The sequence below is a fragment of the Lactuca virosa genome, chromosome 1, assembly GCF_052849685.1.
Source record: "Lactuca virosa cultivar CGN04683 chromosome 1, Lactuca_virosa_CGN04683_v6, whole genome shotgun sequence".
NCBI lineage: Eukaryota > Viridiplantae > Streptophyta > Magnoliopsida > Asterales > Asteraceae > Lactuca > Lactuca virosa.
In genome coordinates this window covers 112137045-112157033 of record NC_136426.1, presented here as the reverse complement: position 1 = coordinate 112157033, position 19989 = coordinate 112137045, and the positions used below count along the sequence as shown (strand labels likewise).

The 19989-nt window shown below is 36.8% G+C and overlaps 1 non-coding gene across 1 annotated transcript; it reads left to right on the top strand.

The window, feature by feature from the left end:
* The first annotated feature begins 5975 nt into the window (after positions 1-5975).
* Positions 5976-6082, top strand: LOC145151644 (small nucleolar RNA R71). The gene has a single exon (XR_013732207.1). It is a non-coding gene; the product is annotated as a small nucleolar RNA R71 (small nucleolar RNA).
* Positions 6083-19989: the final 13907 nt, after the last annotated feature.

Below are 19989 nucleotides of genomic sequence, written 5' to 3'. Positions count from 1 at the left end.
GATAACAACATAGTTTTCATGTGTGTGCATTGTAAGGATAAGTTTTTCCGCAATTTTTTAAAATAAAAGAAAAATTTTTGATTTTATTTATTTTAAGTATCCTTACAATGGCATTTGTGAAAATTGTTGTTTATATGATTCCATTGATAGCAAAATTGGAAAATGGATTTGATTCTTTCGTTTGTGGTAGTGTCATAATTTACCAAATAAGGAAAGATTCTCATCACCCAAGTTTCAGTTTGATAGAAACTTGGAATCATGCAACTTGTATTGTATGACGAATGAGAATTTTCATCTTTGGGAAATTAAGACTAATTCCTTGTTCAAATGTATATGTAAGTCAAGTGAAGGACTGGGAGATCTGGTACACTTGGTTGTGCGCTGATCAGGTCCAACACAAAGAACGATAAGGCTATTCGTCATGATTTACTAAAGTTTAGTAAAGATGGTTGTGCTTACAAGTTTAAGTATAATTTTAAAACATTGGAAAAGTTTCAATGTATGGCAGGACGAATGAGAAGAATCAAATTAGGCAGAAAGATAAAAGTTTCTCCAATCTGAAAAGATGGGAGAGTACTTCAGTATCATGTTTTATGATCATCCTAATGATTATGAAAAACCATATCATAATTGATCCTCTAAGGACATCTTAGTGCATTTGTTTGACTAAGAAGAGGAATCGTAAATTGTTGAAATGGTTAAATCAAAAGATGAATCATACTTCGTTCCAAAATTGAGTCTTAGAGTAATACTCCAAGATTGTAACTCGAGTGACATAATTTTATGAAGGTTTAAAACACTTATCAAATGCAGAGTAAAATGTTTTTACTCGTGTACATTTGAAATTGGTAAGTTGTGATGTCTTTGACAAGACACAGACCAACTAAGACCAGTTGTGTGAAGTGTTTTTCTTGATAAGAATCAGCACTAACTCTTGAATATATTTGCTTTGTCAAGGAATGGTTCTTGACAAGAGAATCTTATATGTCAAGAGGTCAGTGGGAGTCTTAAAGGTCTTGAAAAGTTTCAAGAACTGATCAAGGGTATTGTTTATCACTAGCACACGACTTGAGGTTTGAAGCCTATCGTGTTGACATATTATTGTTTCTGTGCCCATTCCAATTAAAGTTGACTATGCATATGGGTTCTATTAGTTCTCAATTGTTTGCATAACAACTTGGAAGACATGGTAGGCCCTTGTGCTGCCAGGTGACAAGAAATTAAGATTGAACAAGTTCAGTCCATATGACTTTGGATTTGTCACTAACCTTGTCTTGTGATTTTGGTTATGACAAATTTACATGGATAGGAACACATACACCATAAAAATCTAAGTTTCATAAGGTTTCTCTCCGATTCATGAAAATGATGGTGAGGAAACACTTTCACTAAGTAGATTTTAAGTAGATAGCAATTGTGATATTTGCATTCTCAAAGTCGTTAGTGGAGCCTGTGTGGTTAACCGGCACACTAACATGGACTAGTGAGAATGACAAAAGGTCTAAACATTATGATTACGGCATCCCTCTTCATAATTGTTTAGACACACATGTGAGCTATCTAAGGAAAGGTGTATAATTTTGATAAAGTCTTATCAAAGCATCTCGTATCAGAAATCTGAACTTTGGTAAGAAAGTCAATAAGTATAGATTTCTAGAAGTCCAGCTGATTTCTGGATACATGTCAAAGCTAGTGGGATCATAAGTGTTATGCTAATAATTATCATGTTAGTGGGAGCATGATTATTATGTTAGGTGTTGCAAGTTAGCAATGTTAATTATAGAAAACAAAAGTTTCAATTTGCAAAGTTGTCGGGTTTGAAAAGTTGTTTTGCTATAATTAAGGGAGAGGAAATTATACTTCATTCAAATTCTAAAATCTTAGATTGTGAGTCTTTAATCAAATTTGATCATGATTATATTATTTGCGTTCTAAAATTCGATTATGATCACGACATCCCTTTTCATAATTCGAACTATGAGAACATGGCAAATAGAAATAGAAATATTATGGCAAAAGACTGGTCTAGTATCATGTCTTTATGTGAGACATCATGAATCGTGTCCCATATGCTTTGGATATAGAATCGATTACATGTGCTATAATATTCATCCGTTCTAAATTTTCCAAATGCCTAGGGCATTAAGAGGGAAAAGGACTAGAACTAGATATGACTAAAGTGATTAAGCAATTGTCGAGGACAATATGAGGTTTACCAAAGATTGGTTGCTCATGGACAGTTGGAAGTATGGTGTAAATTTTGGAAGGACCATATTGACATATTCTAAAAAGAGGCAACTCTTGTTCAGAAGTGATAATCAAAAATGGGAATATGAAAATGTTTCCATAGGTGGAAGTTGTTCCTCAAATTTGTGTAAGATTAGAAAATTTAAAGCAAGAAGGATGTTCAAAGGAATGTACTTTGAATGTGAGACTTCGTTTCCATGGAATTGCTCTCCATTGGAATACTTTGTAATGTATGTTGCCGAGTCCTTGTGACTTTTGTGCATAGTCATCACAAAAGGATCAATGCGTATAAGTTTAGAATCTAACAGATTTCAGTAAATGACAAAGAATCTTGTATTCTTACATTTGTGATAAGGATTTGGAATTGTGAAATGAGTATCATTTGAAATGTTGTCAATTGATCTATTCCACAAACAAAGGACCATAGGTAAACATAGTGTGCATGCTTGGAGCATGGGACAACTATTGTTTTGATTCAAGTATAAAGTTGATTATTCGAAACATTATACAATGAATAATGAGTAATCAATATGGTGATTAAATAAAAGGTGTTTTGTTTACTCTCAAAAGTGTTTGGGGCCATATAGGATTAGTATTATTCTTGTGTTTCACTTTGCATGTTTTGCCTTCCCGAATAACTAGGTTATTCAAACCGTCCATAGTTGATTATACTTTCGAAGAAGGTATTGAGGCAAGATTGGCATGAATGGGTATGTAGTTTGTCTAGGTGGCCTAGATATAGCTGCAGTGTTCTTGAGTGCTCCTGCAATAAGATTCGAGTATTGGAATAAACCCACACTCATTTGACTCACTTCATGGATTTTATCACGAGTGATCATGAGATGATAATATCTTATATTATTCAAACCTAGAGATATGAATTGTTGACTATGAGTTGGTTGTACATTGATTGTACGAAAACGCATCAGTAACTTGATGTTATAAAACGTGCCTTTGTGTATGATTCAACAAGTAGTTAGTACAAGCATATGAGTCGAAGTTTATCCATTCCTTTTACCCTTGGAGGGATAAAAGCAATGTCTGTGGGCCCCTCGATGATTTAGTGATGACAAACGTAAGTGCTCGGTCGGGCCTGGACTGATTTGATTTGTTCAATTAGCCGGTCGTCATAAATCAGAAATCGGGAAACAACAGATGGACAGAGAGAATGATTATAATCCATGTCTCAGTCCATATGATATCTAGCATGGAGGAATATATGATTCCTTATCTAATGGACATGTCATTGACTAGGTCAGAGTTCGACAACGACTTTTAAGCGCTACGATTGCTAGTCGATTTTTGTAGTCATACTTGCAATAATAGTTTTAGACTTATCCAAGTGGGAGACTGTTGGATTAGATGTCTAAGCCCATAACTATTATTGGTATGTACTCGACCCGAGAGTAGCATGGTCCATTTGGGTTGCATATCATCAGGACAATTTGTTACGATGGATTCTTGAGAGAAGGTTATATATGATTTATTAATATATTATAAGTTCTAATATATTAATATGAAATCATATGTTTTAATTAGTATTGATCAAGAATTAATTTGGAAATAATTTAGTGATCAAAAGAGACTAATTAAATCTATGGGGACTAATTATGGTGATTAGTTATATATATATATATATATATATATATATATATATATATATATATGTGTGTGTGTGTGTGTGTGTGTGTTGGGTTTATGATCCATGTTGGACCAAGTTTATGTATAGATACATAAAGATTTGGGCCACATGAACCATGGATCATAACACCCATGGGTATGGATTTGGGTTATACCCATGACCCTTGGAATCCTACATATAAATATGTCCATTCATAGCCAAAAACGCCTAGACTTGTACTTGGAGTTCATGGAGGTGTTTTTTGGTGCATGGAGATTCTCTCTCAAGAGCCACCTTTGTTCATGATGTGTTGTGACTTCATTTGAGGCTTCCAAACTATTGGGGCTAAGCTCTTAAGGCCAAATACATCAAGACTTCAAGCTACATAAAAGGTATGTTACCCTAACTAGTATCTTGTATGGTATTTGTCAATTGCATGCTAGTTATAGGCTTAATACCTTGGAAACATCATTACATGTACAATTAGTGAAAACATAGATCCAAGGTATTTAGGGTTGTATGTGCACCATAGGATGTTGTAGTATGCAAAACCCATCACGAATATCAACCAAGGCTCTAGCAGTATTTAGTAATGGGCGATTAAGAATGATTGGAACATCGGGATCTTCTTTCATGTCCATAACCACAAAATCAATTGGAAAAACAAATTTCCCAAATTTTACTAAGATGTCTTCTACAATGCCCCATGGGTTGTGTCACTGAACGATTGTCCATGTGAATTGTCATTTTTGTAGTCTTCAACTTCTGAATATTAAGCTTCTGATAAAATGAATAAGGCATCAAATTTATGCTAGCCCCAGAATCAGCTAAAGCATAAGTCTTTAGATTATTCCCAAACCCACATGGAAGAGTGAGGCGTCCAGGATCTCCCATCTTCTTTGGTAACTCTCCTAATAAAACTTTTGAACTCTGCTCACTAAGAATAACCTTGAAATTTTTCTTCAGTTGCTGACGAGTGTCTATCAAATCTTGTAGGAACTTTGCATATTCATGAATTTTAGATAACGACTCAATAAAAGGAGTATTTATTGGAATACCCTTCATGTGCTTTATAAACTCCAGATGCTCTCGTTCCAGTGGATGAAGATTAGATCGGGACAGAAATGGTAAAGGAGGTCGATAAGCCAGAACAGTTGCTGAATTATGTTCAAACTGGGCCCACGTCGTGAACTTAGAAGGTTCACGTCGTGAGTTCGGTTGTTCAGCAATATTTTTTTCTTCAAGCTTTGTCTTCTTCGGCTTTGGTTCGGACTACTTTGGCTCCTCTTCTAATGCTTCTAGGAACTCAGAAATCGCCTCTTCTTCAGTTTCGATCATCATGACATGGGATTGAGTCTTTTTATTGGGGAATTGTGAAGATAATTTTTCGTTCACCAAAGTTGTTAGTTGACCAAGTTGAGCTTCGAGATTATGGATTGATGCTTGATGATTTCTTAGTAGGGCTTGTTGGTCAATCATCATAGCTTGCTGATCTTTCATCATCTTCATTTGATCTTTCAGTGTTGCATCAGTATCATCATGCCTTTTCTCAGAAGCTTCCATAAAACGAACCAGCATGTTCTCCAAGTCAACTTTCTTCTCAGCTGGTGGTTGCTCTTTTTGGTAGAAGCCTCGGCATGTCTACCTATATTTTTCTTCCTTTTTCTTCTTGTATTCATCATATGGAAACCACTCATTCTTTGGTTTTCTCCAGTCTTCATCAAATTTATCCCCACTAGAGTAGCAAACTTGAGCTCTTCTGTTCCCATTATCATCCAAGTGGCAGTCTTTGGTCAAGTGTGGACCATTGCACCTTTCACATCCAACTCTAATGGCATGTATTGACTGGTCCATCTTTATCATTCTCCTGTCCATAATATCAAGCATGGCTAGTTTAACAACCATTTCTTCAGAATGTCCTCCCCCAATGCCCTTAACGCCTTCATTCCTTGGATTGTGGTACTCACGAGAATGCTTTGCGAACTCTTCAATTAACTCCTTGACTTCACCCATATTTTTCTTTGGAATTGGTCCTTGAGAATCAAGGAGTTGCCTTTTCATGACATTAACCCCGTCATAGAATATAGACACTTCTTGTTGTATATTGAGGTCATTTTGAGGACAATTTCTTAGTAAGCCTTTGTAGCGCTCCCATGCCTCATAAAGTGACTCACCCGGATTTTGCTCAAAGTTGGCTATTGCCTTCTTGATTTTAGATATCTTCGATGGTGGGAAAAATTGTTCTAGAAACTCCTCGCACATTTGGACCCAAGTAGTGATTGCACCAGGTAGAAGTGCTTTCAACCAGTCTTTTTCATCTCCTTTAAAAGTGACTGGTAGCATCCTTATCAAGACTGTCTCTCTAGGAACATTTGGGACATTGAAATAGTCTGCTATGTCATTTAATTCATCTAAATGTTTGTAAGCATCCTCATGATCCTTTCCAGAAAATGGTACATCCTTAAGTGCAGTAAGGATGTGTCCTTTCAGCTCGAATGTGGCAGTTGCAGGAATTGCAGGTTGTACTAGGCCAGGACCAGCATCATCTCTAATTCGCTTCTTGTAAGCTCACATGGACATATCCGCAATGTTGGCCATCTCGTTTTCTGGCTCGTCTTCGGGTTCACTTTTTCCTAAATCGAATTATGTTTCAGTTTCGTATTCGGATTCTTGCGGAGAGGTATTTGATCAAAGCTCTCAACCTTGCTTTTAACCTTCGAAGATGTACTTGACTCTCCCGTGTTCTTCCCTTTATTCTTCCCAAAAACTGACTTGAGATCCTTGAAAGGTGACTTCTTTGGTGGTTGGTCTTCTTTCGTGTTTTTATCTGTCTTCTTGTGAAGGGTTGACTCTGGATCTTCCAACGGTGGCACCAAAGGTGTGCTAGAGCCTCTGGTCATGAACTACTGCAAAATAAACACAAATAAAAACATAAAACTGAACGAAAACAGAAAAACAAAGAAAAGGAAAAATGACTGGATTCACGCCGTGAGCCTATAAAGCTCACAGCGTGATTTCAGTTCTGAACAAAAAATACTAAGCTGATAAAAAAATAACTTTTTGCAGGTTTTACCCCCAAAAAAGGATTGATTAACCTAAAGCAAATAAATCAACAATTAAATAAGTCGTTCCCCGGCAACGGCGCCAAAAAACTTGATGCATGCAAATAGCTACACCTAATTTTAAATTATTAACCTAACTAACTTAACTAACTAAATTGCACCTAGGCAGTGTACCTACTACTAAGTTAACCTAAATTTCTAGCAAAGTATTGGTTTTTATCTAATTTTGCAAGTTTAAATGAACTTAATTCTTAACACAATTCAATCAATTAACAAATCAATTTTGTTAGTTCGAATCCACTTTCCCTCAATGGTTTATAAATTAATTGTGACAATTCATGTTGGTTACCAATTAGAATATTATTAGCAATTCAGTTCTAAATTTACTAATGTTAATTAATTCATGTAGATCTATGTATGGTCGCACATAATTTAACACAGAGTCAATTATTGAACAGTATTGGAGTTATCTAAGATTGGATTGTTAAACACAAATTATGGTCATAATATGAGTTCTCTAGCAGAGCCTAATTTAATAATTCAATTCCTTAACTAAGATTGGTTCAATCTTAGCTCTAATAATCTAATGTTCATTAAATTACTAGGTATTCAAATTCATGCAGAATAATGGTCACTAACTACATATAATATGTGACATCCCCTAACTTCTCGGCCAGAAAAGACCGATTTCGTTTATGCTTTTTAAAATATAATCAGAGTAATCCTTTTAAAAGGTGTTGCGGAATTTGTTCCCATAAAAACATGATAATTATATTATCAAATCATTTCTGAAGAAATGTATTTTATTCACTTAAACCATTGGGATGTCATCGTCAATACAAAAACATAAGCATAAACAGAACTTACACTCACTTACACTAGTGATATACATATCTTTTAATCTCTCAGTGTAAAGTAACTTCGTATCGATACCTGAGATACAAACAAACTGAGTGGGTCAGGCTCGGGAGCCTGGTGAGCATATAGGGTTTTCAACCCATAATAAATAATTTATTATGCTTAAACATCAAACAATCAACCCAATTACCTAATCCCCATTATCTTATTTATTTCTTAAGGATTTACCCTAAGAATCAAATCTCACTCATTCCTGAGGATTCATCCTAAGGAATAGGCACGAAGTCCATCGCTGCCCAAGGTTTATACTACAAGCACTAACAAACGTCGATCAAGAATCGACTATCCTTCATCCAATCATTCCTCAGGATTGACCTAAGGAATTTATCCAAGGTCCATTGCTACCAAGGTTCATACAACAGGCACTACGTCACATAGTCGCCAGGGTTTATACAATAGGCACTACGTCTCATAGTCACCAAGGTTTATACAATAGGCATTACGTCTCATAGTCGCCAGGGTTTATACAATAGGCACTACGTCTCATAGTCGCTAGGGTTTATACAATAGGCACTACGTCTCATAGTCGCCAGAGTTTATCTAATAGGCACGAAGTCACATCGTCGCCAGGATTTATCTAATAGGCACTAAGTCCATAGCTGCCAACGTACTAAATACATAGCTACCAACGTACATCTATACTGTACTAAATTCATAGCTACCAACGTACATCTATACTGTACTTTTATCCCTCATACTTTATCTACCCATGTTTTACCCAACATATTTGAAGATAAAATATTTATACATTTTAAATCATTTTAAACATGTATAAAACATTCATTCAACATCCATCTCAAATAAACAAACAACATATATACACATATCACATATTTTATATAAAATACTTCATATCTATGTGTAAGCTGAAAGTGACTATACACTCACCTGATTTAATGAAAATCGGGCAGCAATTCGTTTCCTAAAACGATCGTTTCTAATAAAACCAGGAGTTTTATTGAGAAACCGGGCTCTGCGAAGGGTCGGGCTTCAAAACCGAAAAGATAAATTTTCCGGGCTTTCGGGCACATCGTGGCGTATTTCGGGGGTTATAATTGATACCGGGGCTTTGGGGGATGTTAATATGAAATAAATATGGGTTTAGGGGCTAAAAATGACACTTTTTCAAAATATACCCGGGAGGTCTCGCACCCTCCTATTTATAGGTGCGAGCCTCCTGATCCAACGGCTGAGAAGGCTCCAGGTGGCGCAGATCCGAGGGCTCGCAGCACCTGCTCGCACGTGGCTGCGCATGCGAGGGTCTGCTGGAGGCTTCTGATTGGACCACTTCGGACAGCTCTACGGTTCGGACACGCTGCTGATGACACACCAAGATCAGACACGGGGCAGCCTCCTATTGGACCGAACCTCAGACTCGAGAAGATCATGACACGCCTCGCCAGGTGGCTTCGATGACTCAGTAGCTTTCGGACACGCGTCGGATGCGAAGCGAGGACACGTGGCCGAAGTCCACGTGTGCGAAATTCCTCGGTTTTGGGGATTTTTCTCGATTTTCGCGCCAAAACTTCTAAAATCTATAACTTCCGCATACGAGCTCCGTTTTTGACGTTCTTTATATGCACGCGTAGGTAAAATTATGCTCTACAACTTTCGTTTAGACTTCATCGGCTAATTTTGAATTTAATTTTTATATTATTATTTTTAACAGACCGGGACAGGAAATCCGTTAAAAATTCATAACTTCTTCATCCGACGTCCGTTTTCGTCAGACTTTTTACCGTTGTGCTACAAATGACGAGACCTTCGATTCTCGTTTAGGTCGTGTCGGCTAAAAATCACTCGATCTAAAATTCGAGTTTTTAGCTGTCTACTGCTAAGCTGAAACTTCGAAAAATCATAACTTCCTCATACGAAGTCAGATTTGGGCATTCTTTTTATACCTACTCTCGGTTTAACGAGCACTACGACTTTCATTTAGATCACTAAGGCTAAAAAGTAGTTTATCAAAAACTCACTTTTTATGACATTCGGCACCGTGCCGGTTTGTCGCGAAACTTCGACAGGTCATAACTTCTTCGTTATAATTTGGATTTCGGCATTCTTTATATATACGGAAACCTTGAGACATATACTACAACTTGGTTAAGATTAATCCTTCTAAATAATCTTCCAACAAAAAGTCATTTTTGATGCTTATCGTCTCTAAATTGACTAGCCCGGATCTACGGGCGTTACAATTATCTCCCCCTTAGGATGATTACGTCCCAGAATCATCAACGAAAATAGGACTTGTATAATGATTCCATACGTTATCTTTCCATCCTAAGTAATAACCATGATGCTCAATCTTACACCTGTTCTTCGTACTAGGTTGGACTTTCAATCGTAACCTACAAGTTACAAAATAAATCCTTATTAAGGACTCATTCTTCTTCTTAGGATAAGTACTTTCCCTTATCTATTGTAACAGATCGACGGGTCATGTTCTAATGCCCTTCACCGGATGATGCAACGTCTAGACTCAAGTCTCTTTGAGTCAAATTCCATAATGGAATATACCTTCGTTCGTATCTTAATGTGATATAATCACATTTTAGCATATAGCATTTCCAGCTACAAGCTTCATTAACAACGAGCGCGATGCTATCGATCGCATTAATTTCAACCTTCTGACTTTAGTCAGATGCTACATCGAACTTGGTCCTCCGAACCATGTAACAAACTCATCGTAGTCGGACTCAATTTGATATGACCACTAGGGTCGGAATAACAACCAACTTACTAGTCATTACCGAAACAAGGGTAATGACATATCCGAATAAAACGGAATCAATCACTAGTTTCTTGGTAACCTTGTGACTTTCCCTGATCCAAGCGTGAGTCATGTGCTTCCAGTAGTATAGATCTCTACTACTATTCACACCTACTCATACTCGTCCCAAGTACTGTCTCGCAGTCCCCAATTCCTAAAATCACAAAACAATTTAACACATACGAATGTGTCCAATTAATCATAGAATTTTCCTAGACTCTACTAGGACTTCTTCCATGCGTATCTTCAATCATCAATTCTACTTCAACTTGGTTGGTGATGGAAATTCCAGACGATGGGACAACTTCAAGAATTACACCAACCATTCCATCATTCTGCCAATCGAAGGTGTACTTCAGACGTACCGTACCCCTCTAAACGTTTCGTTATTTTATTAGACATATTCTAAAGGCAAGATACCACTCTTACGATATATTCCGATAGGTATCATTCACTATCATAAGCTTTTCATTTCCTCCATCTACTCAATTCTCTACGAGTCTTTACCATAACGTTTTGTACACCCAAGCAGACGTTCGGTGTACTGCGCGAGAATTTAAGATAGGAAAGCTTTAATTACGATAGACGTATAAATCTCCTCATCACTTTGAAACGTTTACATGTTAGTTCTAATATCGTATTCATACGTTTAGAATCCTACACACATAAAGTTTCCAGATCCGGTCGGCAACATACCATAGATCCGAACAAATAATGGCATATATGGCAAACATATAGCATTTAGCACATAAAAACATTTTAGGCGTCTTTCCTAAAATAAACTAGTGCTCGTGTCTAAAATATGGTAGACACTCATCTCACAATCATCACTTAGCATTCTAAGTTTAAGTCTAGAAATTCTACAATTTCTTAGTTCACTTAAACTAATGCTCTGATACCAACTGTGACATCCCCTAATTTCTCGGCCAGAAAAGACCTATTTCGTTTATGCTTTTTAAAATAAAATCAGAGTAATCCTTTTAAAAGATGTTGCGGAATTTGTTCCCATAAAAACATGATAATTATATTATCAAATCATTTCTGAAGAAATGTATTTTATTCATTTAAACCATTGGGATGTCATCGTCAATACAGAAACATAAGCATAAACAGAACTTACACTCACTTACACTAGTGATCTACATCTCTTTTAATCTCTCAGTGTAAAGTAACTTCATATCGATACCTGAGATACAAACAAACTGAGTGGGTCAGGCTTGGGAGCCTGGTCAGCATATAGGGTTTTCAACCCACAATAAATAATTTATTATGCTTAAACATCAAACAATCAACCCAATTACCCAATCCCCATTATCTTATTTATTTCTTAAGGATTTACCCTAAGAATCAAATCTCACTCATTCCTGAGGATTCATCCTAAGGAATAGGCACGAAGTTCATCGCTGCCCAAGGTTTATACTACAAGCACTAACAAACGTCGATCAAGAATCGACTATCCTTCATCCAATCATTCCTCAGGATTGACCTAAGGAATTTATCCAAGGTCCATTGCTACCAAGGTTCATACAACAGGCACTACGTCACATAGTCGCCAGGGTTTATACAATAGGCACTACATCTCATAGTCGCCAAGGTTTATACAATAGGCACTATGTCTCATAGTCGCCAGGGTTTATACAATAGGCACTACGTCTCATAGTCATCAGGGTTTATCTAATAGGCACGAAGTCACATCGTCGCCAGGGTTTATCTAATAGGCACTAAGTCCATAGCTGCCAACGTACTAAATACATAGCTACCAACGTACATCTATACTGTACTAAATTCATAGCTACCAACGTACATCTATACTGTACTTTTATCCCTCATACTTTATCTACCCATGTTTTACCCAACATATTTGAAGATAAAATATTTATACATTTTAAATCATTTTAAACATGTATAAAACATTCATTCAACATCCATCTCAAATAAACAAACAACATATATACACATATCACGTATTTTATATAAAATACTTCATATCTATGTGTAAGATGAAAGTGACTATACAGTCACCTGATTTAATGAAAATCGGGCAGCAATTCGTTTCCTAAAACGATCGTTTTTAATAAAACCGGGAGTTTTATTGAGAAACCGGGCTCTGCGAAGGGTCGGGCTTCAAAACCAAAAAGATAAATTTTCCGGGCTTTCGGGCACTTCGTGGCGTATTCCAGGGGTTATAATTGATATCGGGGCTTTGGGGGATGTTAATATGAAAGAAATATGGGTTTAGGGGCTAAAAATGACACTTTTTCAAAATATACTCGGGAGGTCTCGCACCCTCCTATTTATAGGTGCGAGCCTCCTGATCCAACGGCTGAGAAGGCTCCAGGTGGTGCAGATCCGAGGTCTCGTAGCACCTGCTCGCACGTGGGCTCGCACGTGGCTGCGCATGCGAGGGTCTGCTGGAGGCTTCTGATTGGACCACTTCGGACAGCTCTACGGTTCGGACACGCTGCTGATGACACACCATGATCGGACACGGGGCAGCCTCCTATTGGACCGAACCTCGGACTCGAGAAGATCATGATACGCCTCGCCAGGTGACTTCGGTGACTCAGCAGCTTTCGGACACGCGTCGGATGCGAAGCGAGGACACGTGGCTGAAGTCCACGTGTGCGAAATTCCTCGGTTTTGGGGATTTTTCTCGATTTTCGCGCCAAAACTTCTAAAATCCATAACTTTCGCATACGAGCTCCGTTTTTGACGTTATTTATATGCACGCGTAGGTAAAATTACGTTCTACAACTTTCGTTTAGACTTCGTCGGCTAATTTTGACATTAATTTTTATATTATTATTTTTAACAGACCGGGACAGGAAATCCGTTAAAAATTCATAACTTCTTCATCCGACGTCCGTTTTCGTCAGACTTTTTACCGTTATGCTACAAATGACGAGACCTTCAATTCTCGTTTAGGTCGTGTCAGCTAAAAACCAGTCGATTTAAAATTCGAGTTTTTAGCTGTCTACTGCTAAGCTGAAACTTCAAAAAAAGCATAACTTCCTCATACGAAGTCAGATTTGGGCGTTCTTTTTATACCTACTCTCGGTTTAACGAGCACTACGACTTTTGTTTAGATCACTAAGGCTAAAAAGTAGTTTATCAAAAACTCACTTTTTACGACATTCGGCACCGTGCCGGTTTGTCGCGAAACTTCGACATGTCATAACTTCTTCGTTATAACTCGGATTTCGGCATTCTTTATATATCCGGAAACCTTGAGACATATACTACAACTTGGTTAAGATTAATCCTTCTAAATAATCTTCCATCAAAAAGTCATTTTTGATGCTTATCGTCTCTAAATTGACTAGCCCGGATCTACGGGCATTACATAATAAGAAGTTTAAGCAATCTAATTATCAAATCAAGCATGCTAGGTATACCAATCAAACACAAGACATAACCAACAAGCAAAGTCTAGATTAATATATTAAAACCATGAGTCCCAGCTTCATGTAGCTAATAGAAGCAGCTAGATTTAGTTGGACATTCTAACAAAAAAAACACAAACAATACATAGTCAAAAGCATGTTAAATGTACCAAACTATAAATTGAATTATGAACTTTTCTTCCTCCTTGGTGTTAGAACCAATTTCCAGGCCTTCTCTCCTCCTGATTTTCGACTTCTGAAACTCTCTAGGTCATCCAAAAACTCCTCAAGTCGTAAGGATCAAGAGATTATATAGTTATCATAAAATTTACGTTTCACGTCGTGAATTATTCATTGACGTCGTGAATTGGCAGGAGTCCTTATCGGACAATGATTTCGACTTTGCGCGTACTCATCTTCCAAAATCCTCCATGCCACGTCGTGAACGTGTGGTCCATGTCGTGAATTGAGCTGATTTCGTGGGTTTCTTTTTCTTTTATTCTCCAAGCCTCCAAAGTTCCAAGCTTTGTTGTTTTTAGTCCCTATTCTTCAAGAATGCTCCTTTTTGGCTGAAAAGTGTAATTTAAACTTATAAGTATCATTATTCCACGTAAATAACCAAAATATGTATAAAAATGTACTTAAATATTGCCTAAAAATATGTATAAATATGGCAATATCACCATACAAATGCACCAATGTGTCCTTAGATGACAAAATGTGATATGGTTTCATAATCACTAAGATCATCATAAAACACGATACTAAAGTACTCTCCTTTCCTTTCAGATTAGAGAAACTTTTATCTTTTTGCCTAATAGATTCTTCTTATTCGTTCTGCCATACATTGAAACTTTTTCAATGATTCAGAATCACACTTAATCTTGTAAGCATAACCATATTTACCAAACTTTTAGTAAATGATAACGAATAGTCTTATTGTTCTTTGTGGTGGACTTGACCAGTGCACAATGATGTGTACTAGATTCCTTAGTCCTTCACTTGACTCACATATACATGTGAACAAGGAATTAGTCTTAATTTCCCAAAGATGAAGGTTCTCATTCATCATACAATACAAGTTACATAATTCCAAGTTTCTGTCCAAATGAAACTTGGTTGATGAGAATCTTTCCTTATTTGGTAAATTTAGATACTACCACAAACGAAAGAATCAAATCCATATCACTAAAAATAGAAACATACAAACATCAATTTTCACAAATGCCATTGCAAGGAAATATAAATAAGATAAAATCAAAATTCTTTCTTTATTTATTAAATGCGGAAAATATTGTCCTTACAATGCAAGTACATATGAAAACTATGTCGCTACATATTTCTAAGCAATCTATCATAACTCCTAAGCAGCAGCTCAAAATTCTGAACATCGAACTATGCGATCGAAATCCATCTCTTCGCGATCAGAATCAGCTTATTCTTCTTTCAAGCTTCCTTTCTCTTCTTTGATCCTACAAAACATATAAATGCAAACTTATCACATCATGTATTAAGAATCTATTAGTAGGAACTTAATAGAGCTAGATAGTGAACTTATCTGAAGTAGAGTCATACATTTTGACTTTACCATCTCTTAGATCTCTCAGGTAGTCAGGACAGCTTCGCAACCAATGCCCCTTCTCTTGGCAATAGAAACAAACAGACTCTTTTGGAATGGTACACGGGACAATCTCATACTTAGCCTTTCCCTTTCCCTTGGAAAGAGAAATCTTTTCTGGACTTCCAATGTTACCATTGTCAATGTCCATGGAAGTTTGGGAAGTAGATCTTCCAATCAAATTTGCATTACCAGTGCGCCAAATCATTGCTGATTCAGCAGCAATTAGCAGATAGGTAAGATCGATAAGGGACATTTCGCGGTCTGTCATATAGTAATCTCTAATGAACTCACCATATGACTTAGGAAGTGATTGAAGAACCAAGTCAACAACCAACTTCCTTGACACAACGACTCCTAACACTCCCAGCATGTCAATGTGTGACTTCATCTCCAAGACATGTGCACACACAAACGTTCCATCTTGGTGTTTGCTAGCCAATAGGGCTTGAGTGACCTTGAACTTTTCAAGTCAACGAACATGTAGGTTAGGGAGAAATATTGGAGGAGGTGGAGGAAGTGAAGTATGATTTCTGGGAATATCATCTTCACGAGGAAAGCTTTTTCCAAAAGATTCGGGAAGACCATAGTTGTCTGAACTAGTCATCTACAAGGGAGAAATTCAAGTAAGTTGATTTAAGTCCTTAATATACCACCCAAATGAGATATTAAGGCTAGGACCCAACACAATAATTTACAATTCGGAAGAGGGATGCCGTAATCCAATTGCAAATTATTTGAAGGTAGGTAAATGACGATTTACCAATTTCCACCATGAAAAACGAAAATGAATTTTAGGTTTTAAATTAATTGAAATTCCTAGATCTTTTGAGATTCATTGAACTTTTCAATGACATGTTTAATCTCGATTATGCCCTCTCAAGTTTGTGACTGGGATACCAAGGATCACAAACAAGGTGAAGAATAACCATGAAAATTAGCTTGGTACTCTCGATGTTACATATCACCTAATCAATGTGCCGGTTAACCACACATGCTCCATTGATCCATGATTAACATCAAGCTACCCATTGCCACACATTGTCAGTCCCAAATTAGTGTGCCGGTTAACCACACACGCTCCACTAATGACTTAACAAGGTGCAAAGTGCAATTTAATGGAATAACACCATTTTCACATTTTTCCAAAGTAACTAAGATTGGAAATTTATAAGTGCTTGGTTACTTAGTATTTTCATTATACTTTTAATGGAAGTTTGTGTTCTGTCCTACCCGTTCGGCTAACGACCCTCCACCAGTCAAGGAAGCGGTGGGTGAGAGTGGACACCCATTAAACAACCATTTTATAGGCAGTAACCTTATACCCCCCTTATAGACCGACTTCGTAAATGAGGCCTACTAACGGTAAGACTGGCCTTTAACTTATACATATATACTATATTAGACTTTTAATTTTATATAGTATAAGGGTGTATTTTAAACTTTTAAAATACTTGATGGTTTAATCTATTATTAAATTATACTCTTAATTTAATTAAACTTAAACCATATAATTATGGATTTAATAATATTCTTTTAATTAAACATTTAATTAACTATTAATAAAGACCATAAAAGTTAATTAAACTATTCAAAACACATCAAGATGCCACATCAAATAAAAACTATTTAATTAATTTTAAGTTATGAACCCATGAGTTATATTTTTGAAAACTTTTCAAATTACTAGGGTTTCTATGAATTCAATGTTTCTTAATTGAGACTTTTCAACTTTTAAAACTTGAGGGCAAGTTTTGTAATTCTTGAAAACTTTTGAACTCCATAACTTAAGGAGTTAATTTGTTTTATGAAGATGAGACTTTTCAAGTTCCATAACTTATGGAACTCTTCAAAAACCTTAAGATCAATTTATTTGTAACTCATTTAAAAACTTTTGAGTTCCAAATTTGATGACAAAATTTGTAACTCCTTAAAAAAAATTGAGTTCCAAATTTGATGACAAAATTTGTAACTCCTTAAAAACATTTAGATCAAATTATAAACTTATAAAATAACCATTTTTATCTTTTACCAATTTGATCATAATACAATTCTTGTAGTAAGATAATTTCAAATCAAAAATTACAAATAATTAGCTTTATCATATAAACTAGTAATTATCTTAAAATTTGACAATTTATCTTTTAATTGGATGAGAATAATCACTACCATATCAGAAAAAACAGATTTTATGATACAAAAGAGTTTGTGGTAATGATTCTAATCAAATTGAGGCCGAAAAACTGCAAACAGGCTGCTGAACTCGTCGAGTCAGCTTATGGACTCGTCGAGTTCATCATGAAATCATCGAGTTCATATATGGACTCGTCGAGTCCCCCCTGTCAGAGTGCAGATTTTCAATTTTTTCAACTTTGAACAATTAATCTATGCATCTATATAACACAAAACACCCATGGCTCTGATACCACTATTGGGTTTTGTGTACTATAACACTCCTATGGTGCACATACAACCCTAATAGCTTTGGATCTAAGTTTTCTCTAATTATACATGCAATATTCTTTTTCCAAAGCATAAAGCCTAAACTAGCATACAAGTTGATATTTGAATCATAAAAACTAGTTAGAAGATTACCTTGTGTAGTAGCTTGTAGAACTTTGGCCTTAAGAGAGCAAGCACCTCAAGTGTTGTGCCTCAAACAAGTCATAAACACCATGAACAATTGGATGAATATGAGAGGGAGATTTAGGAGCTCAAAATCGGCTAGTTATGAACCTTGGAGTACTAGTGGCCGATTTTGCAAGCTAGAGAGTTCATTTTATAGTTTGGAATTCCTAAGGTTTAACTTGTAAACCCTAGCCCATTTACTTAAGCCTTTAAGCAATCCAATAATCCACATGATGGGCCCTTTGGACTAATTCTTCATGGACTCTCATATAGATTTAGTCCATCCCTAATCAACATGGATCATTGGCCCAAACTATAAATATTACTGATTGACTTAATCAGTCCCCGTTAATTTAATCAGTCTCTTTTGATCACTAAATCTATTCCAAATTAATTCTTGATCAATACTAATTAAATAATATGATTTCTAAATTAATATATTATACTTATAATATATTAGTAAATCATAAATAACCTCTTTCTCAAATATCCATCCTATCAAATTGTCCTGGTGAAGGCAACCCGAAATGGACCATGCTACTCTCGGGTCAAGTACATACCGGTTATAGTTATGGGATTAGACACCTAATCCAACAGTAGGGTGCCAGCTCAACGGGCCACCCAAGCCACTAATGATGGGGTGGGTCAGGCTTGCTACAGATGTGGGGAGGCGGGGCATATCAAAAGGGAGTGCTCAAAGACTAGAAACAAAAAAGTCAGAGGCGTAGGGAGAGTTTCAACAACGGGACATGAGGATGCGACGAGGGACCCCGCTGTGATTATCGGTACGTTTCTCCTCAAATAACTCATATGCATGCGTACTTTACAATAGGGGTGCGGAGAGGAGGCTCGTGAGTCACGAAATATAAATATATACTCAAACAAAAACCTCAAACATTCACAAAAATATTCTCGGTAGAGATGACTAGGGGAAGGACTGAAACCACCAACGACACATACCTAGGATGCACCCTAACTCTAAACAACCATTCCTTCCAAATCGTCCTAATACCGGTTACAATAGGAAACTTCGACGTGATCATTTGCATTCTTAGGTTAAGTCCTCACCATGCCGATATCCAGTGTTACGAAAAGTTCGTTCGCCTTAACCTACCAAGTAGTGAAACCCTCGTCATTTACGGCGACAAACCTGGCGCGAATCTACAAATCAATTCTTGCATCAAGGCTCAAAAGTATCTACGCAAGGAATACCACGCCTTCTTAGCCCATGGTGTTGATGGGAAACAGGAGGTGAAAGACATCAAGGATATTCCAGAAGTCTGTAACTTTCCTGATGTGTTCCCAGAAGACCTTCCGGGAATACCACCCGTGCGCCAAGTCGAGTTCAGAATCGACTTGATTCCTGGAGCCACCCCCATATCCAAATCCCCATACTGTTTAGCACCGGCAGAAATGCAAGAACTGTCCAGTCAACTGAACGAACTGCTGAGCAAGGGATTCATCAGACCAAGCTTCTCACCTTGGGGAGCACCAATCTTATTCGTGAAGAAGAAGGACGAATCATTCTGCATGTGCATAGACTATAGAGAACTGAACAAACTCACTATCAAGAACCGTTATCCCCTACCTCGAATCGACGACCTTTTCGATCAACTACAAGGATCGAGCTACTTCTCAAAAATTGATCTAAGGTCGGGGTACCATCAGCTGCGGGTCCAAGAGGGAGATATTCTTAAAACGCCATTCAGAACTCGCTACAGACACTATGAGTTTGTGGT